We start from the raw sequence: 12,562 nt of genomic DNA on the forward strand, positions 1-12,562 counted from the left end.
CGACGCTTCACAAAAGCGTCATTATATTTTGGGCCACTATATAATGACGCTTTTAGTAGCCACAAAGCTCAAATTTTGTGACGCTCTTTTTAGCCACTCCTTCAATATAAGGACGCTTTTAATGGTTGATTTTTGTCGGGCTACATTTGAGCCAAATCGATTGTGATGCAACAAAGCGTCACAATTTACCTCCCCATATTTCCCAACAAAACAATTATGATGCAAAAAAACGTCACAATTTACCTCCCCAATATTTCCTACCAAAACCCTTTTGATGCAAAAAAGCGTCACAATTTACCTCCCATTTTTTTTAATGCTTGAATTAATAATTATGTTGAAACTAATTAAGAAGAATCAAATATATGAAATTAAATAATATATTTGATCATAATCACACTTACTTTTCTAATCAATTAAAATTACAAGTCGATATATATATATATATATATAGCTATAAATTAAAATAACTACATAATTTGAAAACACACTTAATTTAATTAAAAAACATCCATGTGCATAGTTGCATTGTCCAATAATCAAAATAGCAATAGATTATAGATCCGTACATCAAATTTTTGAACTATTAAATCACACTAGAAATAAAAATAACTTCTTAGGATTATCCAACTAACGTAACATTTGTTCTTGTAACATAAAAAAATGATTGTTCCTAAATCCCCTATGATTGAGACCGGAGCTTCAATGTCTTGATCTAATTGTTATCTTTTCCACCTGAATCATCGTTAATCTACACATAAGAAAATATGTCATATATATGCAATATAAGAAACATTATAACACTATTTTCTTTGAGGAGATACTTTCATAAAAAAATCAGACATATATAGGAAAAGTATAATATTTCCAAAAGGTTATAATATAATAAGTTAAATAAGTAATAATTCCAGCCTTCAATAACAAGACAGATCTGAGAAGATCAACAATAAATAGAAGCCAAAGTAAGAACAAAACAATAACAGTCAAGAATAACAGAAGCCTGAAACATTGATTTGGAACACATCGGAGACACTAAGCACACCATAAGCAACAAAGCAGAACCCGCAGAACAGCAGCAGATCAGGGGAAGAACCAGAAGAACAGAAGCAGAATAAAATCCGCAGATCAGAATAAGCAGGCAGAACCATAGTAGAACAGAACAACAAGCAACAAAAGCAGTCTGCAACAGGTATAAAAACAAAGAAAACAACAGCAATAACACTTTCCTACAACTGAAAATAATTAAGAAAAGAAATTGATTTTTCTTATTCTGAACTCATCACGATATTTATTGATAACAAGGTTAGTGGACCTATACATAGTCAAAAGAAGCTTAACAAAGTTCTTTGAAGCTATACATTATCAAAATATTGCTTGTGAGTTGTGACTACTAAGCGAAGCGGCATGTCGAACCAAATCTACAAAAACCTGTTGGTTTCCCCTTCACGCATCCATTGATTCATGCAGTGTAGTAATCTGAAGTATATACATGCCAAAACAACACTCTCTCAACTCTCAAGTCTAGGTTTGAGACAAAGAGAAGGCTCTATCAATTCTCACTCTATTATTCTCCTCTTCTACTACTGAGTGTTCAAATACTCGAGGTGGAGCATAGCTGTGTCCAAATTGTAGTCTCACTTAATAATTCCACATTTGTACATTTCTATTTACCTCTATGTTCCTGCAGTAGCAGCACTCACAGCAGCAGCAACGACGACGAAGACGGTTACGGACTTACGACTACCCCTTTCCTATTTGTCCTGTATCTGTACGCTTCTTCTTTCTTTCAAATCTGTTAATTTCTCCTATTTGTCTTCCTATTGAGCATGAACGTGTGCCTTTTTAATTTACTCTGTAGTTTAACCTAACATTTTCTCTTAATTATCCCTCTTTTTTACATTTAAATGTAAATTTATTTTCCCTTGGCCTCTCTTCCTCAAGTGAACATCAAAAATCTCCAGCAAATTTAATAAACCAATACGGTTGTGTACTTGAACATTCTAGATTACATCTACAGTAACTACTTTTTTTTCTTAGTTGCTTCTACCAATACACTATTATTTTTAATTACAGGAACAAGGTGTAAACAATGAATCAGAATCCGACAATGGAGGTGTATTATACCAACAACACCAGCTCTTCTTCTGCCTCTCGCTATCCTAATCCCTATCAACCTGGCTTCTGATAATTTCATGGGCTTTTTTTATCCACATCCCAACCCCACTCCTAATAATGTTTACCCTCATCTTTCAATGCCTAATAACCAGGTTCTTTTTTTTATCACTTTTGATGTATGTACGAACAATTTAATACATAGATATAAATATTATGAACACGGATGTCATATAAAACATATTCTTTCTTTATTCAAAACATTTATCCATTTCTAAAACATTTCAGCCATTGCTTTCTTATTCGTTCACAAACATTCGTCATAAGACATGCCTTGAACTTTTTTTTGATAATTAAGTGAGAGATGTGTATTACTAACTCCATCAGAGAAACAAGATAAAACTGCCTGCAAAAAGCAGGTCAAGACATACAAGACAGGCTAACAAGCCAAATCAGAAATGGAAAACCTCCTATAAACCATACAACCAATTTCTATCACTTTGAGATATTCTCTTTGGTAAGATATTATGAATTCTTGTTTTTATAGTGTCTTGTATATGTTGTACACAGGAGAAACTAAGTCACCTTCTGCAACTAAATATCCTCATTCCTTGATTTTCAAAAGACATGCCTTTAATTAAATTGATGTCTATTTATCCCCAAAGAAGTAAGAAACCTTTAGTAAAAGCTTTTTAACAAAGGAAACCTAAAAATTAAACTTAGTAATTCAAGCCTTACCAAAGCACTATAATGTAAAAATGGTATTCAAAATTATAGTGGGAGAACATCTCCGTAAGAAACAAAGTATTTATGATTCTATCAAAAGCTGCAACCGACAATAAATTTCCAAGGGTTATCACATGCATGATTCAAGGTTTACCTTCATTCTTTTGATTAAGCACACATAATTTCATCAAATTCCACATTCATTCTTTTCTTTAACCACTTGCAAACCCTGAAAAACAGAAAATCTAAAATGCTGGTCTAATATGATTACCCAAATTGGCATAAAGAAAACTCTAAAATTCGAAATTCGATTAGAATTTATGTTTGATTAGCTAAAAATTCGATTAGATTTTGAGGTAAAAAATCTAAAGCAGAAACTTTACTAATCGAATTTGGCATTCAGTTTTAACTTTATTTTTATTTTTTACTAGATTATGAGTTGTGACTATTGTCAGAGAAAAGGAGTTTGAGTTGAATGTCGAATGGGGTGTTCCTCTTACTGAAGAACATGAAAGGTATATACTTAATTATTACTTGATGTCTTTTTTACCTATTATTATATACGGATACTAAAACTGAACATCCCCTTAGCAAATTCACCAAATGCCCTCCACTTTTTAACAAATACACAAGATGTCTTTTTTACCTATTATTATATACGGATTTTATGTTTGATTAGTAAAGTTTTTGTTTTCTTTGTCAGGTCCAGTACCACCTCCACGTCAGAAGAGAGAAAAGAGAAAGCTATTTTCAACCAATACAAACAACTAAGACTTAGTTGTTAGCGCACTGGTTATGCAATTTTAGAAATAACAAGAAGATATATTGTTCATTAAATTGAGCTTTCTATTTCCTTCATATGTTTTTCTGTCTTGATCATCTTCAGTAGCAGGTAAAGTAGGGTTAGAGCATGTGCACAACTAAAGGGTTAGATGAATTGATTTTGACAAGCTGGAAATAATGAATTTTCATTTTTTTAGCACTTAATTCTCTAGAGTCTTCATCTGCTCACTCCCCTGCCATATCCCATCTTCATCTGTTTTGACAAAGCTGTTATTATATCCCTGCCATATTCTACACGTAAGATTTGAGGGCGCAAGCTTCATACATGAGCTTGAATTGTTCATGTGGGGGGGGGGGGGGGGGGGGTGCAGCTATGTGGAGACAAGAAAGAACTCAATAATGCTATGTTACATGACTCCAAAGAAACAAAATTCAAGCAAACTCGGAAATTATTTTCAGATTATACTTTCTAAAGGAATAAGGACTTTACTCTTTTAATCAGATTATCAGATATGTTTTAACGCATAAAGAAAATTACTGATACTATAGCTTAGATATATGGCTAAAAGACTTGGGTAACTAACCTAGTGTTTCTCTTCAGAACTTTTCAGTCTTTCCCCACACTCCTTTAATTCCTGGAAACCTTTATGTAACTGCAAGTAATCCCGTGTTATAATGAAATAAACCTGTAATCTTCACATGCCCAATTCGACATTGAAAAATGTTCTAATCATCCAAGTATATATATACCTTAGTCAGCCGTATTTGACGTGCTGAAGATTGGTCTTTAGCGGAAATCAATAAATCCTCCAGTTTCTGATACACCATAAAGTTCCAGTAAAGTTCCAGTAATCCAATTTAATACACCAAAACAACGATCTGATTATGCTAAATAAGAAAGAAGGAGAGATTTGAATACCAAGGATCTTTTCTCCATATCAGCTACTAGTTCGTTTCTTCTGTTTTAACTTCAGCCCCATCTCATATTTCTGATCACTTCTGAGTTTTGATAGATATTACAGTCCAATGTACAAAATATATAGTTCAGTTTTGAGGAACAATTTGCTAAAAGCTTCCAACAAGTAGTTGATCAATGCAGATCAGAAGACTAAAACTGGAAGACTAGACTAGCACTGCTCAAGCAATAAAGGAATAGGACCGACTTATCAACAACGATATTAAGCATGAAAGTTCAGCTGTATAGTTAGGAAATTATGAGAGTGTCCATGAAGTTACCATTTGGAAAGATGTAGGATTTGTTGAGTGTTGGACGTTCATATATAAGGAGAAAACTGGAACAGAAAGATACATCATCAGGTCTTTCTCAAAAGTGGAACCCTTCAACATACATAAAGTAGCAGTAAACACAGAAAAAAGGATAACACTGTAGGCACAAAAATGCAATATCATGTAGGCTGCAGAAGGAACTGCAATAAGTCAAAACCAGATCCAATAACAAAAATATCCTCACCCAGATTGGTCAAGTTATACAGGATACACCAGATTTTCGGATCAGTAGGTAAGATTTAGGAAACAATATTATGTGGCTATAATTATTACAAAATAAGGCAGAATACAAATAATTATTTTTTGGAAGGGAGTAGTTGATTGTTATAGAGTCTGTTTCCAAGGAAATTAGAAATATTGTTAAAACTATAACTACACATGTATAAAAAAATGTGAGGGTGACCGGGTATGGTTTGACAATTTGTAATCTTTGAGAGTCGGTTTAGGCATTGTTAAGGCCTATCCGCCTATGGTATGTGATTTTAAACTAGAGAATCATAAAGAAAGAATTTTTCAACCTTATAATACTTTTAGAATCTTTGATTGAAGTTCAATCAGCTTCTAAACATGCTTTCCATTGTCACACAAAATTTTCATAGATTTAGATTAATTAACCATCTATTTTCATCCTCTAAAATATCCCATCTTTATTTCATTATCTTCAGTAAATAAGGAGTACATCCTCTAGACAATGTTAATGGCCAAGATACATAGCCTTCAGTGAGTTTCAACTGAAGTGGGATCACTGTCACTTAGACCTGGAAGCTCATGTCACACATCGGACGTGGCTTTCAACTGTCAGTGTACGACAACTAGTAATAATATTCAATAATTTTGGTGTAAAATGAAGTGTAAATCTCCATACTCATGTTTCAATGTAAGGAATTCAACATGGGGACTTAAGGTGAAATCAAGAGTTTAGCAACAAAGTTTATTCATTTTCCCAGCAAGGCGGCAATATGATCAAATAACCAATCAAGACACGGTCAAAAAAGTAATGACTCTACATGAAAGTTTATGTAACAATAACATTAATAGAATATGAAATGCCTATCCCCCTCTCTCTCTCTGCCCCTCAGTCTTCCCCTTCCTCTAAAGTGTTATGTTGCTTGAATATGAAACTTATCTAGGTCAATTAGAGACCGTTCTTTTTCATATCCAGATAAGTTGTGTGTTCATTCGAATGACATGCTTATCAAGATTGCAATTTATAGTGTTGTTTTAAAAAATATGAGCCATAAAATCTGAAATTTGTCATGATAAAACTCACGCTTGTGCACCCCTAAGACTTATGGAGTCCTTTCACAGAGCACTCAAGTCTTTGTAGTTGAATCCTAATTAACATTGTGTTCATACCTGCTATAATCTGTTTAGTGTTGGTTAAATCGTGTTTATTCTTTTCTCATGATGGTTTGTGTTTAGATCAGCAATAAGTTAAGGTCTCAGTATGTACAGACCTGTTTAGCTTAGGTGTCTCAGTGTGTCTAACTGATGAACAAGGATTCAGACCTGGTCAGTGATCTTAGTGTGTGCAGACCTGCTTAGCTTAGGTGTCCCAGTTAGGTGTGCCACTGATGAACAAGGATTCAGAACTGATCAGTGATTTAAGTGTGTGTAGACCTGTTGATCTTAGGTGTCTCATTTAAGGTCCGAACCTTATTTGCCTCTTTTTAAATTCTAAGCTACAAGAGCATCACATGCTTATAATTACCGTGCATAGTTATATGTAAACAACTTCAACCAAAATTTGGGTATCAATAAATTTTTCCTAAACATGTTAGACACTCAAGGAAAAAACAATTTCCAGGTTACTCTCTACACGGTAACTTCATACATTGTTACCTGCTTAATTGAACTTCATATTCTTACATTATACTCATCATTGACTGTTCTAGTAGAAACCTATCCAAGTTCCTTTTACCAGCCTAGACTACAAAGCTATAGTTTGTGATACACTACATCGACTCAATATGCTCATTGAACATCAAGAAATTAAAGTTCCATTTCTACATCAAAATCAAGTGAGTCTTAGACAACAAATTCATAATCAATTCGCATAACTAGAAGAACTGAAATCCCAAATTTACAGTATACACTAACTCAATTCACTATGGAAGTTCACAACAAACACGAACAAATTGCAGAATTTTTAATTAGAATATGTTTCCCCTTAAAATTTAACGGTCCAAAAAAATCTGTAGAATTCTTGAGTCCATGGTTTTCATAAAATATCCCCTTCCTTAGCCCCATATTTCCATTGACACCTCTCCCCTAAAATTCAATTGCAAAAAGTAATTGTAAAATTCACTTGAAATGCGGTATAACATCAAGAACATACCGGCGAAATTTGAAGCGATGGCTCTGTTATGGGGCGGCGATAGCTCTGTTATAGCACTGCGATGGCTCCATTACTGCGCTGTGATTGGGTTCGAACGAATTGTTGGATATTGCAATTACGAAATCAAATCGTGAAATCCAAAGAACCTTGTAATTAAGGATGAAATTAGGGTGAAGAGTAAGAATTACCTTGCAATTACAGGCTTCTCCAGATTTCCATTTGTACTTGAAAGAATGAGAGAATTAAAATTGAGTAGATAATTCAATGAGAATATCTGGGAAATTTTTGAGCATTTTCTGGGATTTTGTGTTGAAAATTAGAGGGAGCAGCGAGTCTGTTGTTTGAGAGTGGAGGCGGTTGGGAATTTCGTGGGTGCCGTGTAGCAGGGAGTTATCTCTGAAATTTTCAAATGAGCGGGAGTAACACGTGTTATAAAATATGTTTATTTTTGTATATTGTGAATTTTTTAATGGTCAATATTTGTTTAGACATCTAAAAGCGTCAATATATACATTTTTAGTTTTCGTGACCAGAAAAATATTGTGACCCTTCATCAAAATGTCATAGTACAAGCGTCAATATATACTCCATTTTCTTGTAGTGCCAGCGCGCGCGCGGCACACAACACCCTTGCTGCTGCCAGCGTCGCTGCGGCTCGGCAAGGGTGTAGCAGCCCGCGTGGCTCGACGAGCCACACGTCCACCCACCCTTGTGTTCGTGTCTTTGGTTCTTACTACAGACCAACTCAATTAAAAAAAATTAATTTCACGAACATTTGCATTTAAGTTATTTTTCATAAAAAGTTACGATTTTTATTTTCGAAAAACAACGATTTTTACGATTTAATTAATTTAACAACAATCCAATTTCGTTAAAATTATTAAATCAAGGCTAACATTATTCAAATTTTAAGAACGAACGATTTCAACTGAAAATTTGAACTTTTAAATAATCAAATCTAAAATTTTAAATCGTTCTAAACATTTAAATTTCAGATATTAACCAATTTGGTTTAAGTGTCGATTAAAATTGACGAAACTATTCAAAATTTTAATCCAATAATTTTTAAAATTAGCCACTGACCATGAAATTATATTCCCTTTCCCAATTAACCGAATTATTAGATCTAAATTATTTAAAAAATCAATTAGCTATCTAAAATTTAAGAATTTGGGGAAAGCAAAATTAGGGTTTATACTTATCGAAAACGGCTGAATTTTTTTTCATAATTCTAGAATATACCCAGAAACATTGTGGAAAAATTTCAATCAATTCCGAGTAGATTAGGTCGACCAATGAATTGAAAGACCTTCCGAAATTATTAATTTTAATTCGAAAATTAACAAAACGCCCAAAAAACACAACTTCGAGGCCTGTTTTTGAAATTCCGTTCTTAAGAGTTGATCTTAGAAAATCGTTTTCAATCCGATTAGGGTCATAAAAGTAGAAAAACCGGATATTTTTTATTTCAGAACCTATTACGCAATTAATCCAATAATTCATAAAAAATTCCGAAAAATCAACAAAAATTCCCAAAAATTCGACAACAGAAAAAAAAATCATGCTAAAACATGCTTTGAGTACATAAGGCTCGTGATACCACTGTTGGGGAATACAGTTAATCATACATAACATGTGCGGAACAATCCCCAAAGCCAGGAAATATGTATAAAGCACAGATTAAGCAAACTTACATTCGAAGCGTGTTTTCCCGAATAATCTGTCAACGAACACGAACAAAGAACTCCACATGTCATTCCTCCACTTGGTTCACCGACACGTTCAGATCCGTCTTGATAATCTAACTTAGACAATCACTCAAGAGTTTTTACTTTTCGGGATGAACAATTTTCACAGAGAAAACTGAAGAACGTAATATTAGAATTAGGTTTCTGGATGTTGGAAAACTACAGACAAGTGTGGAATATAACCCTAAGGTTATATTTGTGTGTAACCGGCCAAGGCACAAGGCCCTAACCGGCCACACACATGCCCACACTCACGCAAGCCCATGCGGCAGCCAAGCAACACAGCAGTGGGCTGCGGGCCTTGCTGTTCGCTTGCTGTGCTGCTGCCCAACTGCATGCACACTCGTGCCGCAGGCTAGCTTGTTGCTGCGCGCAACATTGTTGGCTCGTTGGGCCTTAAGCGCTTGCGTGCTTGGCTCGACGGGCCGGCAATTCCATTGCGGCTCGTATTCGCGACTAATGCCTTACGGCTATTATTTATCGTATCATATATGACAAATCACCGTCGTACGATACGATTATTCGTTTCGCCCAGCTTACGAATATTCGTGATACGATATACGATTCCGATGCAAGATCGTATCGTATAATACGTTTTTCAAAACTAATTCCCGAAAAGTTATTAAATGAATTTCCGATTCATTTAATCCGGTGATCTGTTACATGCCATTGGTGTGACCTTATAGGTTCAGTCAAGAGTAAGTTGTGAGCTTAATATTCATTAGAACTCACTGATCGGAAGCATTGCTCCAGCTAGCTGTTCCGATCACTTGATCTCACTGAATTAATTGTTAGCAATTAATCTGAACCTTGGTATTAGACTTAATGCACCTCGGGTGAAGGACATATTTCCTTCAAATAATAATAATAATAATAATAATTATTATTATATTATTATTATATTATTATTATTATTTCATTATTTTTTGCAACGTTGATGATTGCAATGCTTTCTCCAACGTTGATACTCTCTCTTTCACCATTTTCTCTTCTGCCTTCCAGATGATGAAAACTCTGACAAAGTGTTACTTTGGTTTCATTGAGAAAAACCTCGTTGCTAAGTATATGCTAATCCCAAGTCACGTTGTTGTTCTCAGTTGTATCCATGCCCCGCATGCACATGATTTTCTGTTCACCATTCCTATTGATGGCTTGGGGAAGAGGATGAACCATCGTCAATTCCGGTCTGTGTTGTTCTATAGGCTCACGATACCTATGTTCTCTGAAGTTAGTCTCTTCTAGAGTTGCAATGCTCATAGGATGGACAAATGGGGAGATCATGTTGTCCATTGTTTTAGTGAAGTGGGTGTGAAGTTCAGGCATAATGTGGTGCGTGATATTCTTGTTGATATTTTTTCCAAAGTTGGGATTGTTGTGTGTAAGGAGGCTCCAATAGTTTCCTGTCGGAGGTTGGGAAGGTTCTAAGACTTGCTGACCTTTTACTATTTAATTGGTTCCAGGATAAAGACGCATGTTTGGCTGTGACTGGCATCTCTCCCTTTTCTGGTATGGGTGTGAGTTCTTGGGCTCCTGGGGCGACCTTGCACAATGTTGTGGAGAAGAAAAAGAAGTATGCGTTCAAATGTGAGGATAACGGTTACAAGTTCATCTCATTTGCGTTCTCTGGGTTCGAGGAATGGCCTTGTACACACTTTCGCGTATCAAGCTTCTCTCTATTAGTCACTCCAACAATGTTCAAAGTTGTGCATTTATCTTTCATAGATTGAGTTTTTGCATTAAGAAAAGGGGTGGGAGCACAATTTGTTTCTAGACTCTCATCCAACTTTATGTATGTTTTAATAACAATAACAATAACAATAACAATAATAACAATAATAACAACAACAATAATAATAATAATAATAATAATAATAATAATAATAATAATAATAATAATAATAATAATAATAATAAGGAAAAAATGATTCTAAAAATACAACCTTTAAGCGATATGCTTAAAAAGGGTTGCCTTTTCGTTTAACTAAGAATAACACAACCTTTTAGACCTGTCTTTTTTTAAAGGGCTCCCCTCATAAATGACTTGCTACAATAGGTAATATGAAAACCAACCTCACAAATTAAACATTTTTTCTTTATATAATTAACAAGAAGATTGAAAAATGTTGTAGCATATTACCTATTTTAGCGAGTTATTATATAGGGGAGCCTTTTAAATGAAGATAGGTCCAAAATGTTGTGTTATTCTTAGATAAACATAAAGTCAGCCCTTTTTAAGCAGATCGCTTAAAGGTTATATTTTTAGAATCAATTTTTCCTAATAATAATAATAATAATAATAATAATAATAATAATAATAATAATAATAATAATAATAATAATAATAATAATAATAATAAGTTGAATTGAATTGAATGCTCTTGAACTAAATTGAACTGGATTGCGAAATAAGTCCTAAAACTCCAATTAAGCCAAAAAGAACAGGGCCTTAATTAGTAAGTTTCGCTGTGTTATTTTGCTACTAGCATTTGGCGTTATTATGGTGGTGGTAGTATTGTTACGATAATATATTCAGAGTATATAATGTTAATATTGTAATATATATACGGAAGTACCTAATTAGCCTTCCTATGTAATATATATATATATATATATATATATATATATATATATATATATATATATATATATATATATATATATATATATATATATAAGTTGAGAATTAATGAGGAGATACGAGATTGCGTATTATTTGTCATGGTATCATGAGCCTAGGTTAAAACCCTAGTTTTTCTGCACAAATTTTTTTGCAGTCACCGAGAGTTTGAGAATTTGGGTACTTGAGGTTCCTGCAAATTATTGAGTACGTGGTTTACATATTGAATTGGTTTGCAATTTTCTTTTCTTTGGATTATTCATGGCTAATGATGATGATGTACCCAAGCCCGAAGCTACGGTTGATCTTGACTACTACCTAGGATCGAGTGATGGTCCAGGAGTTGTGATCACGCCGGTGAAATCGAGGGGGGCGTCCAACTACGATGAGTGGGCTAAGGCCGTATGACGTTCGATGATTTCTAAAATAAAATTTGGGTTTCTTGATGGTACGATTTGTGAACCAACATTCGATCCTAATAAAATGAAACATTGGATAGCCATGAACTCAATGATGGTGTCTTGGATTACGAATGCGGTGGAAGAAAATTTGAGGTCCACCATTGAGGATTTTGACATGGAGAATGAATTATGAATGCATCTGAAAACGCGATTTTGTGTTGTGAGTGGCACACGGGTATGTCATATTAAGAATGCCCTGGGTGAGTGCAAATAGACCTCCACATAGACCATTGTTGAGTTTTATGGTCGCTTGTCGAAGGTATGGAAGGAGTTTGTGCAATTTGCGCGAGTGTCGAAGTGTTCGTGTGGTGGTTGCAAGTGCAACATTGCAGGGCAGGTAGGCGAAATTAGAGGTGAGGATCACTTACATTATTTTCTTATTGGCCTTGACAATCACTACGAGTCTATTCGCTCATAGCTGCTGACCCAAACGCCTCTTCCATCTGTTGATGAGGCTTATCAATCTGTGACAAATACAGAATGGTTTCGCTTG

General features: G+C 34.5%; 2 long non-coding RNA genes across 2 annotated transcripts; both read right to left on the minus strand.

Moving 5' to 3' along the window:
* Nucleotides 1-540: 540 nt before the first annotated feature.
* LOC110794015 (uncharacterized) lies at nucleotides 541-4,607 on the minus strand. The gene is made up of 4 exons (XR_002534865.2): nucleotides 4,538-4,607; nucleotides 4,369-4,434; nucleotides 4,203-4,271; nucleotides 541-748 (listed from the first exon to the last, which is right to left on the minus strand). It is a non-coding gene; the product is annotated as an uncharacterized lncRNA (long non-coding RNA).
* Nucleotides 4,608-4,839: 232 nt separating this feature from the next.
* LOC110794016 (uncharacterized) lies at nucleotides 4,840-7,635 on the minus strand. Its single transcript, XR_002534866.2, has 3 exons — nucleotides 7,432-7,635; nucleotides 7,244-7,321; nucleotides 4,840-4,910 (listed from the first exon to the last, which is right to left on the minus strand). It is a non-coding gene; the product is annotated as an uncharacterized lncRNA (long non-coding RNA).
* Between the last annotated feature and the right edge of the window lie 4,927 nt (nucleotides 7,636-12,562).

This window comes from Spinacia oleracea, chromosome 5 (genome assembly GCF_020520425.1).
Source record: "Spinacia oleracea cultivar Varoflay chromosome 5, BTI_SOV_V1, whole genome shotgun sequence".
Lineage (NCBI taxonomy): Eukaryota > Viridiplantae > Streptophyta > Magnoliopsida > Caryophyllales > Amaranthaceae > Spinacia > Spinacia oleracea.